Source organism: Suricata suricatta, chromosome 10 (assembly GCF_006229205.1).
Source record: "Suricata suricatta isolate VVHF042 chromosome 10, meerkat_22Aug2017_6uvM2_HiC, whole genome shotgun sequence".
Taxonomy (NCBI): Eukaryota; Metazoa; Chordata; class Mammalia; order Carnivora; family Herpestidae; genus Suricata; species Suricata suricatta.
Window position 1 is genome coordinate 84,583,709 of NC_043709.1, and position 12,648 is coordinate 84,596,356.

The window sequence follows — 12,648 nt, forward strand, 5'->3', positions numbered from 1 at the left end:
GGCAGTTCTTTGTCACCCTGTGTGGTTTATACCTGCTATGAATGATTACGGTCAAGATTTCATCAGTTTGTTTTTCCTTCACACTTTTATTTTATTTGCCTTTTGCAAGAAAGGTAATACAATTTATATCTTTACCTAAATCAGGATTATAAATATTGTTTGGCTATAAAGCATGTATCTCAAAGTCAATTAGATAGTAATTCTGGACTATGTTCTCTTTCAGGTTTCTCTTCTCAGTTTGTGTATTTGTTCAAAACAAGTTTTTAACTCACAGTTTGATAGAAGACCCAGGCAGCTGTGCTGAAATTCTGATACATTAGAATAAATGGCACATAGGGAAGCCAGATGCTGTGAGAGCACACAGGAAGGGCAGCATAAGGGTCAGGGGAGGTTACTGGGAAAGCAACTTCTGAACTGGAAACTGAAAGAGAAGTGGGGGTTAGCTAAGTAAAAGGGACAAGAGGGCATTAGAGACAGGTAACAGGGTAAGTGTTGAATTTCACAGCTGGAGCAGAAACTGGGCAGGGGTGTGGCTCGAGGAATCAGCACAGGTCAGATGATGAAGGAAGGAAAATCTATGCAAGGACAGTGGGAACCAGTGATGGGTTTGAAGCCTGGGTGTGGGTGGGGAACATGTCAACACAATTTACAGTGTAGAAAAATTCCATGAGTTAAGTATTGACTCTGCCTATGTTGTGCCCTTGTTATTAAATCATATCTTTGGAACTAGTGGGTGGTAAATAAGGAGTCTAGATGTATTTGTACACGGAAGTTTTGAACCATAACATTACGATTTCTTTTGATAATCTGTAGAGAAGACTTTTCAATTTTGACTTGATCTTTCTGTCTTTAAAAACCTCTGACAGGAGCAAGATGGCAGAGAACTAGGTAACACCATTACCTCTGCATGCCCGCAACCATCAAACTGAGAGGAATTAAAAGCCACAACTTTCTGATCTCCAGGAGCGGAAGTGCATCCACTGACCCCTTATTGATATCAGCCTCATGGATGCCTGAGTGAGTGAGAACTGGGAGCAGAGACTCGGAGGGAGGGAGCGTTGGCTCAAAGTGGAGCTGGGAAAGAGAGTGCCAGAGACTTAGTTCTGGCCGCAGAGAGCACGGGTCCAGAGGCTGAAGAGCACCACGTAGGGCCCTGAGTGTGTGGGACAGCCATACAAGTTGGCACAGAATTTTGAGAGCTGTGCCGCAAGCCGGCAGCGCTGCACTCGAGATGGCAGAACAAGATGCTGGGCGCGAAATGGCCGCCAGGGAGGTACAGAGCTGAGGGGAAGAGGAGAGACTGAAAGGAGACCTCAGCCCATGGCATGGGGGAGAGACAAACTTTCCATTTGCAGCTGCTGGGCTGGGCGCTGGGAGAGATATCCGACCCCCTCAGGGGGCTTGTTATCTGGTAGGCCCAGCAACCCGCAGACCTCAGGTGGAGCCAGGCAAGGGCTGGCTCTCCAATTCCCCTGTGCAGTCCCGACCAGAAAACCGCCTGGCTGCCAGAGTTCATTTTAACAGTGGTGGAGACATTAAAGTGGGTGGACTAGGATTTGAAGGCTTAGTGGACCTTAGAAAACTGAAAAAATTTGACCCGCCTGTGGCACGGGGAGGTTGGACTCAAGAGAGTGGCTGACAACCCATGGTCTAAGAGGGACTTGAGGCGCCACCGTTCTACTCCCTGCATCCACTAAGGCGGGGCCTCAGAGACCAGGCCCTGAGACCTGACATACCTACATTGAACCATGCTCATCCATGCTGGAGAACTGCATTCTTCTTTTCCTGCTAGTTTTTACTTTTTTTTTTTTTTCAATTTTTTCTTTCCTAATTATTTTACATTTTAAATTTTTTATAATTTTTCCCTTGTTTTCTCTTTTCTCTTTTCCAATTTCCTCCTTTTCTCCCTTTTCCCCCTGGAGTCTGGGAAAGACCAACATTTAAGCACTGCTGTGATTAGATCAACCCTTACCATCCAGGTTTTTTCCCCTTATATCATTCTTATCTCTCTCCTCTGCAGGTTTGAGGCTCTCAGACTGTGCTTTATCTCTGGCTGTCTCTGTGCCCCTGGCTTTTTTCTCCTTTCTTTTCTGTCCTCTCTTTTCATCCTGCTCCCTTCTTTCTCTTTCCCATTTGGTTTGCTTGTATACTGGATCTGTGTGCCTGTGTTCTCTGTTTATTTGTCTGTCTGTTTTCCTTTTTATGGCACCCTCAAGAAACAGGCCAAAGCACACATAGTGGAAAGTCTCAAATACCACTGAGTAAGGAAATATATTAATTACAGGCACAACAAGAGAAACTGAGAGACACCATTAAAAGAACATCTGAAATGACAGGCTTTGGACAGTCAAAAAGCCTCCTTTAATAGAGCCATGCTGACAGGTGCACAGTGCAGAAAGAACTTTTAAAACTGATAAGAGGGGCACCTGGGTGGCTCAGTCAGTTAAGCCTCTGACTTCCGCTCAGGACATGATCTCACATCTGAGGGTTCGAGCCCCATGTTGGGCTCTGTGCTGACTGCTCACTCTCTGCCCTCTCCCTCACTCTCTGCCCCTCCCTGCTCATGCTCTGTCTCTCTCTGTCTAAAAAATAAATAAAAACATTAAAAAAACTGATAAGAGACAGAAAGCTAGCCAAAACGACAAAACAAAAGAACTCTCCTCTAAAGAAATTCCAGAAAGAAATCACAGCGACAGAACTGCTCAAAACAGACACAGGCAATGAAACCGAACAAGAATTTAGAAAGATTATCATAAAATTAATCACTGGGCTTGAAAAAAGCATAGAAGCTGTCAGAGAAGATATTGATACAAAGACGAGGAACCTTCAGAATAGCTGTGACAAGTTACAAAAGGCTATAAATGAGGTGAATAATAAGATTGAGGCTGCCAATGCACAGATGGAAGAAGCAGAGAGGAGAATAAGTGAATTAGAAAACACAGTTATAGCAAAAGAAGAAGCCTAGTAAACGAGAGAGAAATTGATACAGGAGCCCAAAAGGAGAATCAGAGACCTGAGTGATGCAATCAAATGGAACAATATCCGTATCATAGGAGTTCCTGAAGAGGAAGAAAAAGAGAGAGGTCCTGAAGGGGTGCTGGACCAAATTATACAGGAAAATTTCCACAATCTGGTGAAAGAGAATGACATTGAAATTCAAGAGACATACCGAACTCCCGTAAGAGGTAATGTAAACTGACCTTCAGCACGAAATATCATAGTGACCTGGCAAAATATAAAGATAAAGAGAGAATTCTGAAAGTAGCTAGGGAGAAAAGGGCCTTAACATACAAAGGGAAACCTATCAGAGTGGTTACAGACCTATCTACTAAAACTCGGCAGGCCAGAAAGGAATGGCAGAAAATCTTCAATGGGATTATGGGAAAAATATGCAACCAAGAATTCTTTATCCAGCGAGCCTGTCATTCAAAATAGAAGGAGAGATAAAGGTTTCCCCAAATAAACAAAAGTTGAGAGAACTCATCACCACCAAACCAGCCCTACAAGAAATCCTAAGAGGGACTCTATGAGAGAAAGGTGTCAAGGAATATAAGACACCAGAGGCATCAATACAAACAGGAACCCTAAAGAGAACACAATGAATCTAAACCCATATTTTTCAATAATAACACTGATATAAATAGACTGAATGTTCCAGTCAAACGACACAGAGTAGCAGAATGGATCAAAAACCAAAACCCATCTATTTTCTGTCTACAAGAGACTCACCTTAGACCTGAAGACACCTCCAGATTGAAAGTAAGGGGATGGAGAATATCTATCATACAACTGGATGCCAAAAGAAAGCCAGAGTAGCCATACTTATATCAGACTAACTGGACTTTAAAGTAAAGGCAGTAACAAAAGATGAAGAAGGACATTATACATTATATAATGTCTCTACATCAGGAAGAGCTAACAATTGTAAACATCTATGTGCCAAATTCGGGAGCTCCCAAACACATAAAACAACTAATCACAGACAGAAGCAATCTTATTAATAAGAATGTGCTAATTACATGGAACTTTAATATACCACTTACAACAATGGATAGGTCAACCAGACAAAAAAATCACTAAAGAAACAATGGACCAGAATGGCACACTGGAGCAGATGGAATTAATAGACAGATTTATAACTCTGCATCCTGAAGCTAGGGAATTCACTTTCTTCATGAGTGCACATGGCACATTCTCTAAGATTGATCACATACTGGGTCATAAAACAGCCCTCCATAAATACAAAAGAATTGAGATCATACCATACACACTTTCAGATCACAATGCTATGAAACTTGAAATTACCACAGGAAGAAGTCTGGAAAACCTCCAAAAATGTGGAGGTTAAATACTACCCTACTGAAGAATGACTGGGCGAACCAGGCAGTTAGAGAGGAAATTAAAAAATATATGGAGACAAATGAAAATGAAAATACATCAATCCAAACTCTCTGGGACTCAGAAAAGGCAGCCCTAAGAGGAAAGTATATTGCAATCCAGGCCTATTTCAACAAACTAGAAAAAGTGCAAACTCAAATCCTAACAAAGTACCTAAGGAAGGGAGCAGCAAGAGCACCCCAAACCCAGCAAAAGAAGAGAAATAATAAAGATCAGGGCAAAATTAAACAAGATAGAATCCACAAAAACAATTGAACAGACCAATGAATACAGGAGTTGGTTTTTGAAAAAATAAATAAAATCGATAAACCTCTAGCAAGGCTCCTCAGAAAAAAAAGAGAGAACATGTAAATAGACAAAATCATGAAGGAAAATGGATCTATTACAACAGATCTCTCAGATATACAAGCAACCATCAGAGATTACTATGAAAAATTATATGCCAACAAACTGGACAATCTAGAAGAAATGGACAAATTCCTAAATGCACATAACCAGTGAAGAAATGCACAAATTCCTAAATGCCATAACCAGTGAAGAAATCGAATCAGTTATCAAAAATCTCCCAAAGAATAAAAGCCCAGGGCCGGGTGAATTCCCAGGGGAATTCTACCAGCCATTTAAAGCAGAGTTAATACCGATCCTTCTCAAGTTATTCCAAAAAATAGAAATGGAAGGAAGACATGCAGACTCATTCTACGAAGCACATAACACTTTGTTTTCTAAGCCAGGCAGAGACCCAACAAAAAAAGAGAACTACAGGCCAATATCCCTAATGAATATGGATGCAAAAATACTCAACAAGATACTAGCAAATCGAATTCAACAGCATATAAAAAAATTATCCATTATGATTTAGTGTGGGATTCATTCCTAGGTTACAAGGCTGGCTCAATATTCACAAATCCATTAATGTGATCCATCACATTAACAAAAGAAAAGACAAAAATCATATGCTCCTGCCGATAGATGCAGAAAAAGCATTTGACAAAATACAACATCCTTTCTTAATAAAAACCCTCGAGGAAGTCGGGATAGAAGGAACTTACTTAAACATCATAAAAGCCATTTATGAAAAGCCCACAGCAAATGTTATCCTCAATGGGGAAAAACTGAGAGCTTTCCCCCTGAGATCAGGGACATGACAGGGATGTCAACTCTCACCACTGTTGTTTAACATAGTGTAGGAAGTCCTAGCACCAGCAATCAGACAACAAAAGGAAATAAAGGGCATCAGAATCAGCAATGAAGAAGTAAAACTTTCACTTTTCGCAGATGACATGATACTCTACACGGAAAACCCGGTCGACTCCACCAGAAGCCTTCTAGAACTGATCCATGAATTCAGCAATGTCGCAGGGTACAAAATCCGCAGAAATCGGTTGCGTTCTTATACACCAATAATGAAGCAACAGAAAGAGAAATCAAGAAATGGATCCCATTCACAATTGCATGAAAAATCATAAAATACCTAGGAATAAACCTAACCAATGATGTAGAAGACCTGTATGCTGTATACTATAGAAGACTTATGAAGGAAACTGAAGAAGACACCAAGAAATGGAAACACATTCCATGCTCATGGATCTAAAGAATCAACATTGTTAAAATGTAATTATTATCCAAAGCACTTTACACATTCAATGCAATCCCCATCAAAATTGCACCAGCGTTCTTCTCAAAGCTAGAACAACCCATCTTAAAATTTATATGGAACCACAAAAAACCCCCTGAATAGCCAAAGTAATATTGAAGAAGAAAACCAAAATGAGAGGCATCACAATCCCAGACTTTAGCCTCTACTACAAAGTTGTTATCATCAAGACAGTATGGTATTGGCACAAAAACAGACACACAGACCAATGGAATAGGATAGAGAGCCCAGAACTGGACCCATAATGTATGGCCAATAAATCTTTGACAAAACAGGAAAACGTATCCAATGGAAAAAAGACAGCCTCTTCAACAGGTTGTGTTGGAAGAGCTGGACAGCAACAAGTACAAGAATGAAATTAGACCACTTTCTTACACCATATACAAATATAAACTCAAAATGGCTGAGGCACCTGAATGTAAGACAGGAAACCATAAAAACCCTAGAGGAGAAAGCAGGAAATAACCTCCTTGACCTCATCCGCAGCAATTTCCTCCTTGACACATCCCCAAAGGCAAGGGAATCAAGAACAAAAATGAACTATATGGACCTCATCACGATAAAAAGCTTCTGCAATGCAAAGGAAAGGATAAAAAAAATGAATAGGCAACTGACAGAATGGGAAAAGATAGTGGCAAATGGCATATCAGATAAAGGATTAGTATTCAAAATCTACAAGGAACTCGTATACCTGAAACTCTATACCTGAAAAACGAATAATCCAGTGAAGAAATGGGCAGAAGACCTGAACAGACACTTCTCCAAAGAGGACATCCAGATGGCCAACAGGCACAGGAAATGATGCTCAGCAGCATTCATCATCAGGGAAATACAAACATTAGCACACTGAGATAAAAATGAACAAATCAAAAGACTATAGATGCCGGCAAGGATGTGGAGAAACAGGCACCCTCCTACACTGTTGGTGAGAAAGTAGACTGGTAGAGTGGCTCTAGAAAACAGTATGGAATTTCCTCAAAAAACTATCCGTGGAACTCCCCTATGACCCAGAAATGGCACTGCTATGGATTTACCCAAAGGATACAGAAGTGCTGATGCATAGGAGCACATGTACCCCAATGTTCATAGCGGCACTTTCTCCAATAGCCAAATCCTGGAAAGAGCCTAAATGTCCATCACCTGATGAGTAGATCAAGAAGAAGTGATATATATATACAATGGAGTACTACATGACAATGAGAAAGAATGAAATCTGGCCATTTGTAGCAAAGTGGATGAACCTCGAGGGTGTCATGTTAAGCGAAATATGTCAGGGTGAAAAGGACAGATACCATATGTTTGCACTCATAGGTCTAACAGGAGAAACCTAACAGAGGACCATGGGGAGGGGAAGGGGGAAAGAGAGTTGGGGAGAGAGAGGGACACAAACAATGAAGGACTATTGAATACTGAAAAAGAACTGAGAACTGAAGGAGGAGGGGGAGGGGGAGGGGGGGTGATGGTCATGGAGGGGGGCATTTGTGGGGAGAAACACTGAGTGTTATACGGAAACCAATTTGACCATAAACTATTAAAAACAACTCTGACATTTCCTAAAATTCTCCCAAAACCAAAGCCTGAGTAGTAGGAGAGTGGGAGCTGTACAACTTTGTTTTCTCTGTTCTCCACTACTCATTTCAGCGACATTTCTGTGAATTGTTCACCAAAAGCCATATTCCACTTGAAGATGGGGCCATTTGAATGGCAGCAGCAGAGCAGGAGGAAGAAGGAACCACATGCAGGATTCCTTCATTAAGAAAATGTATTTGGCATATTAAGGTTTGAGGGAGTGAAACAATAACTATATTGGAAAATTAATAGGGAATTACAAGTTCGTATTTTAATAAAAGCTTACAAGAGCAGGGCAGGGTCTCCAGCTGGCTGGACGCTGACATCACAGATGGTGCAGGGTATTTACTGAGCACAGGGTGGCCAGTGAGGAGACTGCAGAAGTGAGCTCACCTTCACTCCTGGAACCCAGAGAGGGAGGAGACAGAAGGAAATGTTTTGGGTGTGAGCTACTGAGCGAGGTGACCTACTTCTTTCCTTCCTACCCATCACACTCTCATAATTGTGGACATAAAAATTGTAGTAAGTTGGAGCTTCTGGGTGGCTCAGTCAGTTGAGCATCCGACTTCGGCTCAGGTTATGATCTCACGGTTTGTGGGTTTGAGCCCTGCATGGGGTTCTGTGCTGACCAGGGTTCTGTGCTCACCGCTAGCTCAGAGCCTGGGGCCTGCTTCAGATTCTGTGTCTCTTTCTCACTCTGCCTCTCCCCTGTTCACATTCTGTCTCTCTGTCACTAAAAAATAAATAAATGTAATTAAAAATTTTTTAATTGTAGTTATGTTTTGCTAGTTGCTGGGTGAAGATTACTGAATGTCAGAACTCACAAAATGGCCTTTCTGGCTCTTTCCCCTTCTTAGTAATGGACCTTTGGTTGGCTTATGCACCTATTTCTCCAGTGTTTCCTCACCAGGTAGCCTGATTTCTCTACTTCTTGCAGGGAGTTATGAAGGTCATGCCTCTTTCTTTCTCTTCCTCTCTTCTCATAGCACACCTGTGGGCCTATGTTGGTAAAGGGAAGGTTGGACTGCACATTCTTTGCCATCAGTACAGCTAAAAGGATGATGCAGAATGAGGAGAAATGGGTACCTTGGGTACTGATTTGGGGACAAAGAATCTTAAGACTCTGGGACCAATATTTGTATTTTTAACTCAGGTGATATTTAAGAAATGGTTCTATAACTGCAAGAAGGCCCTCTAGTCCATGAAGTAGTGTGTTATACCTTATGTTGAAACACCACATCAACATCTCATGTGTAAATTATTGCACAAGAAATTCATGCTTTATTGTGTCCTACAGCTTAATTAGTACATGAAGCTACATAAGTATGATTAACCCAAATGGGATTTTGTCATTGGTGTTTAAAAATATGAATGTTGGGAGATATTTGACAGTTTTCTGGGGGAAAGCAGGGTTGAGTTTTTTTTTAGTGATCTTTTGGTTTCAGTTTCTGAGATACTTGGACTGCAACGGGTGACATGGGACTTCTGTGCTTTGGTTAGTTGGTTGAACACCTTTGTTCAGTAAATATTTATTGTTTATTTAGGCATTTTAAAGAGGTTTCACATACCAGATGAAAACCAAAGCAGCAACCTTGAAGACTGAGTAACGGACCTTGGCAGCCCCAACTCAACTTGGCTTAACTCATAGTCACCACGTCTGATCCCAGACACTGCTCCCTGGGCTTGCTCCAGCTCTCTCATACTGGAATCCTCTTCAATTCCAGCTAGAATGCTGCTTCAGGCACTTCGTAGATTTGGTCAGAAACTGGTACGCAGACCCACACTGGAGGAACCGGTGGCTGAGAATGACCCACGGAGAAGGCTGAGTACTCTGGATTTAGTGACCCTGGGTGTGAGTCGCACACTGGGTGTAGGTGTGTATGTCCTGGCTTGTGAGGTGGTCAGAAATCAAGCAGGACCATCTTTTGTGATTTGTATTTTGGTGGCCTACCTATCCTCTATGTTGACTGGGTTGTGCTATGCAGAGATTAGTGCTCGCATTCCCTATTCTGGCTCTGCATATCTCTACAGCTATGTCACTGTAGGTGAACTCTGGGCCTTCACCACTGGCTGGAACCTCATCCTCTCCTTTGTTGCTTATACAGTCATTTATTTCCACATACTCTTCTTAGCTTTTGAGTACCTGCGTGGGGCCTTGCATGAAAGTATCTTACCACATATTTCCCACCTCCTTAGAGAAGAACATCTGAATTTCATTGCTATATTCCTTGTGCTCTTTTTCATGGATTTCTGGTCCCATTCCATTTCCTCAGCTTTCAAAGTGCTCACGTTGGTGAAAATTTTGGTTCTCTGTTTTGTAATCATGTCTGGCTTCATTAAGGGGAACCTGCACAACTGGAACCTCACAGAAGAGGACTACATAAAGGCTGGACTCAATGACACCTCTAGCTTGGGTCCCTTGGGTTCTGGAGGATTTGTGCCTTTTGGCTTCGAGGGGATTCTCCGTGGAACAGCCTCGTGTTTCTATGTATTCATAGGTTTTGAGGAAATTGTTACCGGAGTGGAAAAAGCCCAGGATCCCCAAGGTTCCATCTACAGGGGCATTGTGATTTCACTGTTCATCTGCTTTGTGCTGTATTTTGGTGTCTCTTTAGCACTTACACTTATGGTGCCTTACTACCAGCTTCAACCTGGGAGCAGCTTGCCTGAGGCATTTCTCTTTATTGGCTGGGCGCCTGCCTACTATGTTGTAATGTTTGCATTTTTGTTTTGTTTTTTTGGAAATATCTATAACTTTTCTCCCCGCATACACAAGATGTTATACAAGATGGCACAAGATGGCCTCCTATTCCCTGTCCTTGTCAGGGTCCTAACCTGGAAAATCGTTCAGCGCGGGTTTTTTGTGACCTTTTTCATTATTGCAGTAATCATAGTCTTCTTCTTTCGACTCACTGATATTGTGGACGTCGTGTTTATTGGGACCCTAATATCTTACTCCATGGTTGCTCTTTGTGTTCTCATCCTCCGATATCAGCCTGAGAGGAAGTCTGAGGGAAATGAAGCAGAGTTGCAGCAGCAGAATATACCTGCACCAGAGAAACTGACTCTACAGCGACTACTTTTTCCAGGCAGCTCCACCCCCACTCCACTCTCTGGCCAGATTGTCTATGTTTGCTCCTCACTCCTTACTTTGCTGATCATTCTTCTTTGCTTAGTGCTGGCCCAGTGGCCAGCTCTGCTTTCTGGATACCCAGTGTGGATTTCAGTGGTTGTGCTGCTCCTGGTGCTCATCACTGGGATCACTGGGGTCATCTGGAGACAGCCACAGAGCTCCACTCCCCTTTACTTTAAGGTCCCTGCTCTGCCTCTTCTCACGCTACTGAGCATCTTTGTGAATGTTTACCTTATGATGCAGATGGAAGCTGACACCTGGGCCCGACTTGGTGTCTGGATGCTGACTGGATTTGCTCTCTACTTCGCCTATGGGATCTGGTACAGTCTGGTCTCTAACAGCACTTAAGCGAGGGCCAAAACTGAAATCTTTGAACTCATTAGTTCGAGTATCTATTATTTTTATTATTTGTTTTTTTACCTGTCTACTTTTCAATTGTGCCTGTAGCTACTCACTGGTTTTTAAAATATTATTAAAAACGGGGCGACTTGGTGGCTCAGTTGGTTAAGCATCCAACTTCAGCTCAGTTCACTGTCTCACGATTCATGAGTGTAAGCCCCACATTAGGCTCTGTGCTAACAGCTGGGAGCCTGGAGCCTGCTTCGAATTCTCTCTCCCTCTCTATGCCTCTCCTCACTCACACTCTTTCTTCCTCTCTCTCAAAAATAAATAAACATTTGAAAAATTATAAAAATATTTTAAAAACTAGAATAAAAGGTTTTATTTTCTTTGATAAAATATCCAGTAGCGGTGGGGTGCCTGGCTGGCTCAGTCAGTAGAGCATGTGACTCTTGAACTAAGGGTGGAGAATTAGAGCCTCACATTGGTTGTGGAGATTACTTTAAAAATAACAGTACCATAATTACTGGAATATATACTAGTTCTGTTTTTGAGGAACCTCCATACTGCTTTCCATAGGGGCTGAACCAATTTATGTTCCTACCAATAGTGGGTGAAAATTCCTTTTTCTCCTCATGGTAGCCAAGTTTTCCTTGGGTTTTTGATTTTAGCCATTCACAGGTATAAAGTGATATCTTACTGTAGTGTTAACATATATTTCCCAGGTGGTTAGTAAGGATGAGTATGTTTCCCTGTGTTTATCAGCCATCGGTATGTCTCTCTGTAAAAATGTATATTCAGGTCATCTGATGATATTTTTACTGGATTATTTGTTTTCTAGTGTTGAATAAGTTCTTTATGTATTTTGGGTATTAATCTTCATTTGATGAATCATTTACAAATATCTTCTCACATTCAGTCGGTAGACTTTTTGTTTTGTGGATGGTTTCCTTTTCATAGCAAAAGCTTCTTATTACATAAATTAAAAAAGATAGATGTATCTCTATGTTTATTGCAGCATTATTTATAAAAACCAAGATATGTGGGGAGGAAAAGATGGAATATGACCCTGCCTTTATGGAGCATATATTTTAGTACAAGAGGTAAAACATAGGTATAACACAAAGTAGGGAGGGTTGTTATAAGGAATATACAAGTAAAGTTGTCTTGGGAGTTCAGGGTGTAGGGTGTTCATTTGTGGCTGGCACAGTGACTAGTGAATTGAGAGAAGACTTTGTAGAGGAATGGCCTTTGAGTTGGCTCTCTACAAGGACAGATAGGATTTTGTCACATGTGTACAGCAGGGAGAGACTGTAGGCAGAGAGAACAACACTATGAAAAGCACAAGAAATGAAGCAGTGTTCAGAGCACACTGAGCAGACTGTGTAGCTTGAGCCTTGGCTGTGAGAGGGGGCAACAGAACATGCAGGGGTGGATTGGAGCCAGAGCTTTCCTCTGATCACAAAGCACTTTGTCTTTGAACACACTACCCATGCTGAAAATCCCTGGGATTACTTCTTCTACTCGGAAATATCTGCATTCTTGGACTTGACAG

At 41.7% G+C, this 12,648-nt stretch overlaps 1 pseudogene; it reads left to right on the top strand.

Annotated features, from left to right (window-relative positions):
- Window positions 1–9,350: 9,350 nt before the first annotated feature.
- On the top strand, window positions 9,351–11,102 carry LOC115305266 (annotated as a pseudogene).
- The last annotated feature ends 1,546 nt before the right edge of the window (window positions 11,103–12,648 follow it).